Genomic DNA, 14,920 nt, shown 5'->3' with positions numbered 1-14,920 from the left:
ACCAGTGCATTCCAAACGGTGAATGCAATGGGCCAAAAGATTTGTGGTGTTTCCAAAAAACAACACCAGCGCTAAGCATGTAAAGTTGACGTGCTGATTTGGTCTAACCAACACTATTTGGAAAAAATAGTGCTGGCATTGGTGGGAAAGGGCGTGCCACCAACGATAGTTGTGGTTAGCCGTTTTGTCCACTAGTGACATGTATGTGAATTATGTCAGGCGAACCTATTTACTAAAGACATCATATAATTATCTCATGCCATCCTGTTTAGTTAGTCATCATATCTTGGAATTATGACATGCTATGCTATCCAGTCTAGATAGATATCATATATGTGAAATTATGTCATGTTATCCTTTTTAGTTAAACAATATATATGTGAACTATTTCATGCCCTCTTTTTTCCACACTATCTATTGCATATGTCTCTCATACAAGGTATGTACATTCAACTACTTTTCTTGTTTATTAGCCATTTGAATTGGAGGTGGTGATGGCGGTATGTAGCGGAGTAAAAACATGGTCTTCAAATAAAACAGTGCTACCTCTTGGTGGAGATAGCACCCCAGTTGTACATGCACAAGAACCAGTCCAGACACACATAACCCAGACTCCCGCAGATTGTACCCATACTCTGATGGATAGAGAACCATCATCACCCAATCTAACTCCAGCAGATAGTAACCCTGTTCCATTTGACATAGCACCATCTCCACCACAGAGCTCCCAAACAAGAGCAGTTAGTAAGGCAGCTCGAATGCTCAAAGCGCCAGGACTACCACAACGAACCCCAACTCCACCAGTTAGTACACCTATTCATGTGGACGAAGCACAACCAGCCATTCGTAGTTTAGCATCTATTGCATTTGATGTTGTTAAATCCTATGTGTGTATCTTCCCATCATGGAAATATTATACTGAAGATGAAGGAAAAAGCCTGTTGCAGGTGTTCGTCCATGAGTATGTGTAAGTAATGTTATTCATGGAAATTACTTTGCTTAGTCCCATACTTTCTACCTCCATGCTGGTTATAATACAGCAAATGTTCCCATTTTTCTCTATAGAGAAGGACCGATTTGAAAACTCAGGATGAGGTAACCTGTGCTAATACCTCTGCTATCTTCAAGAATGCTTTGTGGCAGTATCAGAATTATCTGAAGAAAACCTACTTCACCGGCAAGGAAACTCATCAAATTCCCTTACTTTCTCTTAAGACACATTTACGGGACGATGACTAGGAACACCTTGTTCTGTACTAGTCTAGAACCAAGAATGTGATAAGGTCTATGAGATCATTTTTTATTTTGAAGTACCATATGCCTGCGTCTTACTATACTCTGTTCGTGTAGAACAAGTGCTTAAACCCGAAGAACAATTGCTCTCATTTAAGATTCCGTTGCTATGGTGCATACTGCTTTGCTCTTATATCACTGTATTTACTCATACAACTTATTTTCAAATTAAAGGATCCAATTAAAACTCCAATGGCACAACAGGTATGTTTAGACATTTTTCTTTAACTGGTTTGCTCTTCTAAATTGCTCTGTTGATTTCAATTTTAATTGTGCCTACAATTGTCTTCTCATATCATGCACATTGCTAGCATCACAATAGAGCCAATAGTGTTGTTGTACATGTATACACGTGGTACCCATCTGAAATCTTGTTGTGTCGTGTAGTTTTCCACACTTGTATTCTTTCAATACTGCTTTGTCTTGAACTAATATGATTTGAACCGTGTCTCTATTTTGATTTGGAAAGATAATGTAGTGACCATAGCACATACATATATGTTTGTTTCATGCTTTTATTATGTACTACTTCGCAATAGAAGACTTGGTAGTTTAATACTATCCACCTTACTACTGAACTGGTTCACCAAAATGAGTTTCATATACCACATGCTAAACATGTTATGTGTCTGCTTGTTTCTTCTTTTAGAATGTCGATAGAGTATTGGAGAAGAGTACCTTATTAATCAATGGTAAAGGAAGTAATGATGATAAGGTTCAGGATAGTGAGACATACTTGTTGGTCTCCAACAAAGCTGATAAAATAGCTAAGGAAAACCATCTTGATGACAGTGATACAACCCCAAAGTTCTTTCTTGATGTAGTGTTCGAGTTACTCGCACAAGCTCTTCGAACTCACTGTCTGAATCAGTTCGGTTTCTTGAGTATCAACTACAAGCTAAAAGTCATCGATCAGTTGTGTTGTGACAAGAAGTCGAAGGACTGAGGAAGTCCCTGGAGAATTCAGATGCATACTTTCTGGTGCAACAGTAAGCATTGGAGGATTTTAGCGCCAAACAGGAGAAAGCTAACAAGCTTGCATTATGGGCCAGTTTCACCACGGGTCGTTAATGGGCCCAGAGTTACAAAGGGCCTCATATGGGCCAAAATACGTCATGGGCCATACATGGGTCGGAAGTTACAATGGCTGGAATCATATTGGACGGCCCAGATGACACTACTGGGCCTAATTCGAATAGGCCATAACATGTCGTGAGTTAGCGGGCTGTAAATGGGCTAGCTATATGCAAACAGGTCGTTGACATGCTTTCCAAGGGCCGGGCCGCTATCTTTTGACCAAGTCAAATGGGCTAGCCTTTTAACCTGAATGGGCCACTATTGGGCCGAGCCATGTGTCAACATATCATAGGCGCGTCCTGTCCATTCGCTGGATGACATCTGTCCCAACGCAGAGTTTACATGTGGTGTTTTCCGCCAACGAGAATTTTACACGTGGAAAATCGCCATTGGTCATTGCTATTAATGGGTTATCGGATCCAAAACCGGACTAAATAGCTTAATGGGGACCCGTTACGGTCGATGCCACGTGTCAGTTACCCTTGACGAGACCACTACCATGATGCACCATTTATTGTCATAGAAGTGGTCACATCTGTGATGATAATTTCAGTATTATCATGGGACACTTCTATGACAACACATGTATGACTATCTTTATTTTGTCATAAAATTGTCATGGGTGTACATGCATGACAGAAAACGTGACCTACTGTGACAAACACATATCATCATGGAAGTGTTCTTTTGTAGTGTTATCACAATTGACTTGTGATGATAGCATCTCAAAGTATAACAAACAAGTTGGATAAATTCAATATGATCGTTCTTCCAATGTCATATTCTGAAACTTGTTTTGGTACTATCGTTACACTTAATGATCTCCCAAGATCCGAAAAACATGATCACAAACAACACATGAGTTAGTCTTAGAGGCAATACTATGAATGAGGTTTTACCGTTTATCATTCCACACGCGCATATGGGTTTTCCACTGGATCACATATTCCAGGATCATAGAAGTTATAGCATAGAATATAAACTCTTAATTGCAAACATGGAAATATAATAGTACAATATTATTGCCTCTAGGGCATATTTCAAAGACGATACTCTTACTTCAATAAAGCTACAATAAATCATGTGACCTTGCAGGTCATCAGGGGCGTGATGGACACTGGGCGGTGCACCCGTCTTGGACCTTCCAGCTGTGTCGCCCAGGTCCTTGTCGTTCAGGGAGATCACATGGCGCGGAGCTAACCGAGAGGCTCCCGACACATGCCACCCATCAACGGACGGCCAGAAGGCGCTCTTCGCTCTCGACGAGCCCAGGAAGGCGGGTACTCCAACATCTTTATAGAAGTAATACCATCCAACATTCACACATTGACCTAATTCCCATCCTTGATGACTTAATCACCATGCTATATGTTGTCGACTGCATCTACATACCTAACAACTTCACCTTGTAGACAAGCTAATTGAATGCACATGCATGGAATAATGAAAATATATAAAGGAAAACCGATCAATGATTGTTCTAGTTCAGAAATGTGTGAGCAACGTGATGACATGTGTTTTATTCATAGAGGGAAATGTAAAATCGCTCCCCACTCATTTCCTTTTCGGCAGTTTTTGCATGTCCTTAACAACCATTTCATTGCGAGAAGACAAAGCTACATCTCCCCCATCATCTCCTTTAACCCTGTCTCCACTCTCTTCGTCCACCATTGGTCTAGGCATTATCATTGCTTTAGAAGTTCATCATGTCTTCTTACCATCACTTGGGAACCTTTTAAACTTTTAGGAAATCTATGAAATTTTCCTCACGTACCATGAAAGATGAGACACACAAATAAAATGGTTCTCACTTATCGCAACAATTGGCAATATATTCAATGTCTTATCTACATAGAGTGAAGTACACACATAGTGCAATTAACAGGTTTATCTCTCTTATTCTTATACGACATCAAACATAACACTTTTTAGAAGAAACACGAAAATACACGGCGTATAGCCGAGGAAATCAAACCTAATCTACACTGTTGGATGACTCAACTTATCCACCACTATAAATACATTCGAGCATGATAAAATCACAAAATAATTTGTCCAAGTTGACATATTAATTAGATTATGGAAACTTTATTGATAATTATACACACACACACACACACACACACACATATATATATATATATATATATATATATATATATATATATATATATATTCAAACAAAACCACCAGGTCCACCATAGTAAGTATGCACACCATAGTGACTATATCCATAACCATGAGCCTTCGCAGTATATTTTGATAAATTGGTGGCGACAAGACCAGTTTGCTTGTCATTTGGAGTAACATACTTGCCCTCATTATCTACAATTTGGATATTACTCACAAATGCTGCTTTTCCAAATCCTTCTAAAGCAAAATGACCACTACCCATTTGTGGAGAGTCTGATGAGGCTGTTGGACCTTGAACATATCCACCCCATAATGCATAATTCATTGATCCTTCATGAAATGGAAAATTTCCCTTGGCCAGTATCCAATATGTATGTTTTGTGGACCATAAGCCACCCACCAATTTTTAGTCTTTGGGTCCTAAAATAAATCAAAGGTTCATGTAAATGCTTAACAAAGTTGAAATGAATAACAGTTGATAAAATGTTTGTGGTGAGGTGAAACTATCCTTTTAATTGTATGTCGTGTTAACATGAATATAATATTAGAGATATATTTGGGACTCTCCCCCCCCCCATGTTAAAATATTGTGTACAATCAAAGGTTCTTAGTAATGTTGTGTTATATTATGGGTTGACGACCTATAAGTTTGGTTTAAGCAAAGTCTTAAAGTTTTCATCAAAATATCATTCATGCATTTCATATGAGAAAACAAAATACAAGAATTAGCAAACATATTTACATGAGTATACCTTGAAAATAATAACATCTATGAGGTATTGTGGTCCATTATAGACAGAAACTGGTTTAAGTCTTCCTCCTAGACCAACACTTGAGCTTACTTGCACAAAAGCGCCACAATCATGATCAGGGCAAGTCTTTAAGCCATCAAGCTTTACATAAATGTGTATCAATGTCAATAAAATGGTATATTGTAAGTTATTATTAAATTAAAGAATATGCATCCAAAGAAACAGTTATGGCTTACCCAAGCAACATGAAACCTAGCAAAGTTGTCGCCACTGTAGCTTGGATACACCCAAGAACCGGCCCCTATCCCATCTGCAACACCTACTTTTTGTACCTTACTAATTTGTATGCATGATGCACTTAGATACTTACTATTATTCTTCACCATAGGATTATAAACATTTATTTTAGCCCGCGTCCCATATAGCACATCAAAATATTCTATTCCTGCAACCTGCAAGCCCAAACAAGATATTGACTTGTTTACAATGAAAATACTAATTCCTATTAAACATAAGAAAGATTGACATCATATCACAAAAAAAATTATGAACATCACTTAATGGTGCAACTAAGGTCAATATAGATGAAACACTTGGAGAAAAGTTTAATCCGCTCCAATGGTAACACAAATGTCAAGTGTAAAAATGTTTATACAAGTAATCATTTGCATTTACTTATTTGACTACCTTGGGCCATATATTTTATCTAAAGGATGAATCTAATGTGATACAATCCTAGAATGTTGTTAGGTAATTATTGTTCCGACATGTGGTTTCCAAGACAATAATGTTGTGCATTCAACAACTCCAAGGAAAAGTTTACATTGTCATAATCTACCATGATAACTAAATCACCAGAAAAAATATATTAAAAACTCACCTCATGTTCATCCTGGCTAATCACTTTACCAATAGTTTCTACTGGCATGTGGACCTTTCTATTTTTGCGTAATATTGGAATCGTTCCTGTAGGGCACTCAATCAGGGCCAATTGGGCTTGTGGGATGGCATCCATCAATGGAGATTTGGTAGAAGTACTTAGTGGGAAAGAGCTTGGTTCCATCTATTAATGAGAAAAATTTAATCAACATGTACTTTAAGAAAAAAAATGATCAAAAATGTTCATGTTTATGTGTTATAATGCGCAATTAAACATATCAATAAAATTAGTTGAATTTGCATGTTGCCCTGCTTGGTGATCATACCAAAATGTTGTATATTTATATTCTATAAAATAAAGATAACATGAAGAGAAATTAAGAACACTAGATGTGTCATGAAAACTTATTTATGAAGTATTAGTATAAAAACTGGAGTTCAAATAATTGCTACCATGATTATATGCATTAGCTACCAACCTACCACTGTCTATATCAAATAACATACCATTCATGTACATCTACATGAACATCTACATTTTACTTAGCCAGTACATGAATGTTATAATATATTGATTATTAAAACTTGCCTGGATCTTGTGGTCTTTCAGTAGTGGATGGCTAAAGGCTGGTTGTAGATTCACATCGATGCAGTCGTAAACATCTCTTCCATGAACCTATTTTTGTATAACCTAAACTTCATAGTCCAAAAAATGATTATAGATATACAAACTAAGATGAATCTATGCATACCAGAATAGTCCTATTGAGTTTTTGATTCAGTGGGATCGCACTAGTATTTTCTTCTTGTGTTATACACTTTACTTCTTTTCCTCCGATGGTTAGAATAAAATATGCTAAGAGAATGGTCACACTGATAGATGGATTTTCTTTCATGGTGGAAATATGAAATTTTCCGTTTGTTAATGTGTCTACCATCATATTTATAAAGTTATGCAACTATCATGAAATGAATGGTTGTCATTCAAGAAGAGCAATAAATTGCATTTCATAATAAAATATGTCATGGTATTAATTGCATAAGATATGATAATTGACCACGTCTTGGTTTTTATTACAAAAATCTTGAAGTACTAATGCCCAAAAACCATTTGAATTATGTAATAAATGGAAAGATCTTCACATTATCTTCTCATATGGATAATGTTAACCCTAGTTGATTGGTCACACTTATAGTAGATAAGATACGATAATTGCACCACGTCCTAGTTTTATAACGAAAATCTTGGAGTATTAATGCCCAAATAATATTTGAGATATGTAATAAATGGAAAAATCTTCACAATTAATACCCATATTACTCCTATAAAGGGTGGTGGAGTACCCGCTGAGGGAGTCCTGGACTAGGGGTCCTCTTGTGGCACGCCTATCTCTCATGGGCCGGACTGTTGGGCTGCACTGTACCCGAACGAAAGACTTTTTGTGCCTTGGTGTGTGCTCCAAGTCAAGATGGAAGATCCAGCGTTCCCCTGATGTAGCCGACTATATGTAAACCCTAGCACCCCTGGTGTCTATATAATCCAAAGGGTTTAGTCCATAGAGGCTAAGACAATAATCACCATCCTACTAGTTTAGGGTTTAGTCATCCGATCTCGTGGTAGATCAACTATGTAATCCTCATATACACAAGCAATATAATCAAGCATGACATAGGGTATTAACTCTTAGAGAGGGCCCGAACTTGGGTAAATATCGTGTCCCACGTCCCCTGTTCCCCATCGATCCAAGATCCATAGTTCGGGACCCCCTACCAGAGATCCGCTGGTTTTGACACCGACATTCGTGCTTTCATCGAGAGTTCCTCTATTGGATCGCCGAGGGATCGAGAGCTCACCTAATCATCGGAGACGGGATCAGCACCAGGTACATCTTCATCCATGGGCAGCTTTTCGCGTTCGGTAGCATTGTCCTTCATGCTGACTTGAGCGATCATCTCAACCAGGTTGATAGTTTTGCCCCTGAGCATCAGATCAGCTTTAGTAACTTTGAGTATGTCACCGACACTAGGGCGATCTGATCTTCACTGGGTTTTGAGCCTTATCTGAAATGGCCACGGCCTCCGAAGCATTGACTTTAGGGCTCTTCCCTGATCTGATCGCTGGATCGACCCTTACCGCTCCGTCAGCTTCGAGCTCAGAAGCAACTCATATGTCCGAAGCCCAGGAATCAACCCAGTTAGGACTTTCCCCCCTTACTACAGGATCGACTTCGAGCCCCAACGGGAGTTCGGCATCCAAAGATGGGGGGCTAACCCCAGCCGGACTCGCCCTCCTCACCGCAGATTCGGCTTCGAGCCTTGGCGCAAGTAAGACATCCGAAGACCAGGATCTCGCCCTAGCCGAACCCATGCCTCGCCTCATAGTGATGATGGAGGTCAGCTCCGACGAAACCTCACACGCCAGTTGAGTCAACCTCGTCCTGTTAAACGAAGCGCTCGATCGGATTCAGATGATGACCATTGTTGATGGCCCGACCAAGGCTCACACTCAATGTAACCTTTAGGCAGGCCACAGGGAATTTTATGTCCCATCCACCACCCACTTAGTAGCCATTGTCGAAGACCTAACTGACATGTTGGACTATGCCTCTGAGGAGGCTGATGACACGGATGACAACAGTGAAGCCACGCCCCACATAGACGTCGCCCCTCCCGTCACCGGTCGATGGACAGCCACATCCACCTATAACATCTACAAGGTGGACACCCCCTAAGGACGAGAGTGATGGCGCTAATGGGGATGGCACCCCCAGAAGGGACACTAACAAGCCTGGAGAGGAGCCCCCAAAACGCCGGAGACAATGCTGACAATCCAAGGGGCGACGAGGGAGGGAAAGCAACACGGACATCGAAGAGGGTGACACCTCGGAAAACGGGGAAGACCTCTGTGACCCCGGCCCCGAGCACCAGCCCGATGGCTTAGAGGGGCAAGTGGTTCATCTTACTCCCGAGGACCCCAATGATTCCAAAGATAGCAATTACGTGCCTCTCTCCGAAGAGGAGGTCAGCCTTGGAGTTGAAGACTTTATCATCCTAGAAGATCCATTGGGACAAAAGCGGTTCAAGCAACAACTCATAGCCACTTCATGCAGCTTGAAGAAGAAGCAACAACACATAAAAGCCAAACAAGACACCCTCAATGATATATGGACGATAGTCCTAGCAGCTGAAGAATGAACGACAGACAAAGAGCTACCCCAAGCACAAATTCTTGCCACAATTCGACGACGAGGCCCTTGAGCCTGCACCACCCAGACGAACTCAAGGCAACCAGCCTAACCGCCCCCCTCAAGGAAGGGACAGGCTGGTGGGCAAGGCCGAATACCCACCTGCCCCTCCTCGCCATAAAGGAAGAGAGGCAGCACAGCCCGTATATCAATACAACCTTTGACATGACCTGGCCGTTAGAGCAGGTTAGTCAAGGTCTATCTATGGATCTGTCAGCGTTCTCGGAATGGGGGTACCCAGACTTGCCTACCAGCGGCCCACGGTGTGGCTCCATCGACGGCCCGGTATGGCCCAGCTTCAGCATCAACAGGTCAAGACCCTCGTGAGGGGACAAGCCTCGTGAGGCGGACGATGCCAAGACCTCCACGAGGAGCCGCCTCCTCAGGCTGCCTTCCAAGGAGCGGAGATCTCAAGGCAAAGCTCACCTCGCGAGGATCGGATGACATGAGCCATGACGACCAAGGCCAGGCGGGCGCCAACTGGTGCAGTGTACTAGTTTCCTCTTTGGTGCTAAGGAGGCAAGCGCAGGCGCGGAGTCCCGAGGAATTAGGCAAAGGTTTCCATTCCGGTGCAATAAGACCAAGACCGCCAGGACGGCAGGACAGAGGTCATCGCCGAGCCCACCACAGCGTCACGACCAGAGGCTTTTGCAGGCGAAGACTACTTTTGTTACGATAGCATGTACTAGTTGTCCCCCTTCGAATTTGGCCATTGTGGGATCCCTTCTCGCCTTCATTTGGGACGAGGACCAAGGCCACTATAAATAGGACTTAGCCACCACCATTGAGGAGGACGACGGATCATTCAGACCATCCTCACACCCACTAGCTCATCGAGCACAAGAACACTCCTCCTCCTGAGGTTGATCTCCCACTGTACTAGTTCAACCTCAGCCCCTCGAGGCCAATCCATCACAAAGCAGGAGTAGGGTTTTACATCGCAAGGTGACCGGGACCTGGGTAAACTACTGTGTCTCTTTTCCGTTAGTTCGTTGAGCTAGGCCGTGAGATTAGAGAGTAGGCAGATTGGGGAGGACGAGTTCTTCGCACGCACCCTAGAGTTCGAACCTCTCAAGGGTCTGTGGAACCCGAAATCCGACATTTGACGCGCCAGGTAGGGGTGCGTCAAAGATCCGCCGCTCTGCCCGCTGCGCTTCGCTGTTGGCTCTCATGTCGGACACTCCTCCATTTACCAGATCGATGCACTCCTTCGGAGCAGCCGAGGGCCTCCGAGCTTTCACCCCCGCCCTGCGGAGGGTGAAGTGGCCACCCAAGTTTAGGTCGGAGCTACCGCCCTGCTACGACGGCGTGGCGGATCCGGTAGGTTTTCTCCAGGCGTACCAGGAGGCTGTGTTGGCAGCCGGCGGCGACGACAAGGTCATGGCCAACTGGCTGCCTATGGCCCTCGCAGGCGCGCTGCGAGTTTGGCTGCTCGACCTGCCAGGATCTTCAATGGCCTCTTGGGAGGAGTTGTGCGGCCTCTTCATAGCGCGCTTCGCGGCACCGGCGCCCCCCACCATCATGGCCCTCCTCGGTGGTTCACAGGCGCCGCCCTCCGACCGCCACGTCAAGCAGTTCTTTCGCCAGGTAGGTGCCACCACGTACAACAGGGGGCTCCCCCGGGTTGGGAGGCACCCAAGGTGGACCTCACCTTCGACTCGAAGGACCACCCCGCGAGCACCACAGGGCGCCGGTGCGCTCCCGATGCTCTGCACCCCCACCATCTGCAATGTGGCGGTCACCAAGACCTTCATCGATGGTGGATCCGGCCTCAATGCGCTCTCTGTAGAGGCACTTGGCTTGCTTCACGTGCCTCATGGCCAGCTCCGCCCTACCAAGCCCTTCTCCGGGGTCGTCGATGGTTCCACCTGCCCATTGGCAGATCCGCCTCCCCGCCACCTTCGGCACCCGCAACAACTACCGCACCGAGCACATCAACTTCGACATCGCCCGCATCGGCCTCCCTTACAACGCCATCCTCGGGTACTCGGCCTTGGCCCAGTTCATGGCAGCGACCCACCCTGCCTACAATCGCATGAAGATGCCGAGGATCAGCGGCGTCCTCATTGTAGCCGGAGACACCAAGGAAGCCTTTTTGGCCCTCAAGCTCTCCTTCAGGGCCGCGGCTGCCACACGGCCAAATGAGGAAGGATCCCCAGAGGCTCCGGGGGCTGCACCAGCAAAGAAGAAATAATTGTTCTCCCAAGATCGCGCCGAGACGAAGCAGGTGCCAGTTGATGAAGACAGGGCATCGCGTGCCACCTTCACCATAGGTGCCGGTCTCCCTCCAGATCAAGAGGAGGCATTTGTCAGCTTCTTGCGCAGGAACAAGAATGTGTTCACATGGGAGCCTAAGGATGTGGTCAAGATCCCGAGGGGGGTAATCGAGCATCACTTGAGGGTATGCCCTAACGTGCGCCCAGTGAAGCAAAGGGCGCGGAGGCAGTCCACAGAGAAGCGGTCGTTCATCGTCCAGGAGACACGCAAACTACAAGAAGCTGGTGTCATTTGGGCTACCCAGAGTGGCTGGCAAATCTGGTGGTCGCCCCCAAGAAGGGCGGGAAGGAGCGCATGTGTGGCGACTTCACCAACCTCAACAAGGCTTGCCCTCAAGACCCCTTCCTGCTCCCGCGTATTGATCAGATCATCGACTCCACCGCCGAATGCAACCTGCTGTGGTTTCTGGACACCTTCTTGGGCTACCACAAAATCAAGATGACGGTGCAGGATGTTGAGAAGACAGCCTTCCTGACCCCATGGTGGGTATATTGCTACACCTGCATGCCGTTCGTACTGCGTAACACCGGAGCAACTTTCCAGCGGTTGATGCACATTGCCCTGGGTCAGCAGCTCAGGAGGAACGCCGAGGCCTACGTTGACGATATAGTGGTGAAGTCTCGAGAGGTGAGGACCCTTATTGAAGACCTGGAAGAAACATTTGCCAGTCTGCGTAAGGTAGATCTACGGCTCAATCCAGAGAAATGTGTGTTTGGCGTCCCCTCTGGCAAGCTGCTGGGCTTACTGGTGTCGCACAGGGGAATTGAGGCAACCCTGAGAAGGTCAAGGAAATAGAGAGGATGAGCCCATCACAGACCCTCAAGGAGATGCAGAAGCTAGCGGCCTATGTGACCTCGCTAGGGCGCTTCATTTCCAAGCTGAGAGAGTGCGCCCTCCCATTCTTCAATCTGATGAAAAAGAAGGGACCATTCAAGTGGACTCCGGAGGCTGACGCATCATTCCAAGACATCAAGAGATACCTCACCAGCCCACCTGTGATGGTAGAGACGCGTCCTCTTGATCCCCTGGTGCTTTACCTGGCCGCCACTCCTCACTCTGCCAGCTCAGCGCTGGTGGCGGTCCGGGAGGAGCTCCAGGCCAAGGGCCCGCCCAGTGACGCCGCGCACCCGGTCAAGACGACACAGCTTCAAGACAGCGCTCCCGAGGCCTCGGTAGCACCAACAGATGACCAGGATCCTCAGGACGATGCTCCTGAGGCTCTGACTGCCCCAACAAACGGCCAAGCTCCTGAGGCCCTCCAACCTCAGGAGGTACAAGACCCCACCAACACTTCTGCCCTCGTCGAGCACCCGGTGTACTTCGTCAACACGCTACTATGCGACATGCGGGCGTGCTACCCCATGCCGCAAAAGCTCTTGCTCACACTCCTTGTCGCTTCCCGCAAGCTACGCCACTACTTCCAAGGCCACTCCATCAAAGTTGTCTTAGATTACCCGCTGGAAAGAGTGCTCCGGAGCCCCAATGCTGTGGGGAGAGTCACCGAATGGAACATCGAATTGCAGGCATTCCAGTTGGAGTTCAGCTCCACCGGGGTCATAAAGGGCGCTGCACTCGCCGACTTCGTGGTGGAATGGACTGACGTCCCCAGCCCCGGAGCAGGCGAGACCGACCCCTCTCACCAGGAAGCGAGGCACCGGATGGCTGGGTCATGTACTTCAACAGCGCCTTCGCGTGTCAGGGCGCGGGGGCTAGAGCCGTGCTCATCTCGCCCACCCAGGACAAGCTCTACTACGTCGTGCAACTCTGCTTCCAGCAGGGTGAAAAGGTCTCCACCAACATCGCGGAGTACGAAGGCTTGATCGCCGGTCTCAAGGCTGCGGCATCCTTGGGAGTGAAGCGCCTCACCATCAAGGGCGACTCCCAGCTTCTCATCAACTTCTCCAACAAAGTATATGAGCCTAAGGATGAGCACATGGAGGCGTACCTTGCGGAGGTACGCAAAATTGAGAAACAATTCTTGGGCCTAGAACTGCAGCATGTGTCGCGCGGCACGAACAAGGAAGCCAACGACATCGCCAAGGGGGCGTCCCGGCGCCTGCCTCAGGAGCCGGTCGTCTTCAAGGAGGGGCTCTTCAAGCCTTCAGCAGCCCCTCCTGCCGCGGAACCAACATCGCCCCAGGAGGAGCTCCCTCGAGCACCCCTCTCGAGAGCCCCCGCTTGCGGCCCAACCTAGGGAGTGCGTCTACTCCTCGCGCTCGAGCCTCAGGAGGGGTGCTAGAGCGAAGAGTTCAAGGCGTACCTGCTTTAGGGGACCCTGCCGGAGAAGGAGGAAGACGTAGAGCGCGTGGCTCAACAACCCACTGCCTACTACATTCAAGACGGTGAGCTCTTTCAGAAACGGCCAAACGAAGTTTCTCTATGATGCATCTCCAGGGAGCAGGGATGTGAGCTGTTGGCCGACATACATGGCGGGGACTGCGGGCATCACTCATCATCGCGCACCCTCGTGCGCAAGGCATTCCGCAGCGGGTTCTACTGGGCCACGACGCTCAATGATGCCACCGAGCTGGTGAGATCCTGTCAATCCTGCCAATTCCATGCCAAGCAAATCCACCAGCCTGCTCAGAGTCTCCAAACCATCCCGCTCTCATGGTCATTCGCGGTCTGGGGGTTAGACATCTTGGGCTCGTTCCCTCAAGTGCCCCGGGCTACCGCTACCTCTGTGTCGTCGTCGACAAGTTCACCAAGTGGGCGGAGGTGGAGGCTGTCCGCACCATCCCAGTCGGCTCAGGAGTCAAGTTCATCAAGGGCCTTGTGAGCCAGTTCAGGGTCCCTAATCGCATCATCACCAACAATGGCTCACAGTTCACTAGCAACCTTTTCAATACATATTGTGCTAACCTTGGAACACAGATATGCTATGCCTCAGTGGCACACCCCAGGAGCAACGGCCAGTCCAAGCGCGCCAACGCGGAAGTCCTGAGAGGCCTCAAGGCAAGAACCTTGAAGAAGAAGCTCGAGGCCTGCGGCAGGGGCTGGCTGGACGAGCTCCAGTCCGTGTTGTGGTCCATCCGCACCACCGCGACCAAGCCAACAGGTGAAACTCCATTCTTCCTCATCTATGGAGCTGAAGCGGTTCTCCCTCACGAGATCAGGCATCGCTCCGCGCGGGTCTTGGTGTTTGACGAGGCACGCTAGGACGCCTCGCGGGGGATGGACCTCGTGCTGGGGGAGGAACTCTGCCGTCAAGTTGCGCTCTAAGCAGCAAGTTACCAGCAGGCGCTGCGGTGGTACCACTGCCGC

General features: G+C 47.0%; 1 pseudogene; it reads right to left on the bottom strand.

Moving 5' to 3' along the window:
• Window positions 1–4,546: 4,546 nt before the first annotated feature.
• On the bottom strand, window positions 4,547–7,030 carry LOC123106839 (uncharacterized; annotated as a pseudogene).
• Between the last annotated feature and the right edge of the window lie 7,890 nt (window positions 7,031–14,920).

This window comes from Triticum aestivum, chromosome 5A (genome assembly GCF_018294505.1).
Source record: "Triticum aestivum cultivar Chinese Spring chromosome 5A, IWGSC CS RefSeq v2.1, whole genome shotgun sequence".
NCBI lineage: Eukaryota > Viridiplantae > Streptophyta > Magnoliopsida > Poales > Poaceae > Triticum > Triticum aestivum.
Note: the sequence above shows the minus strand (reverse complement) of the source record. Positions and strands in the feature narration are given on the sequence as shown.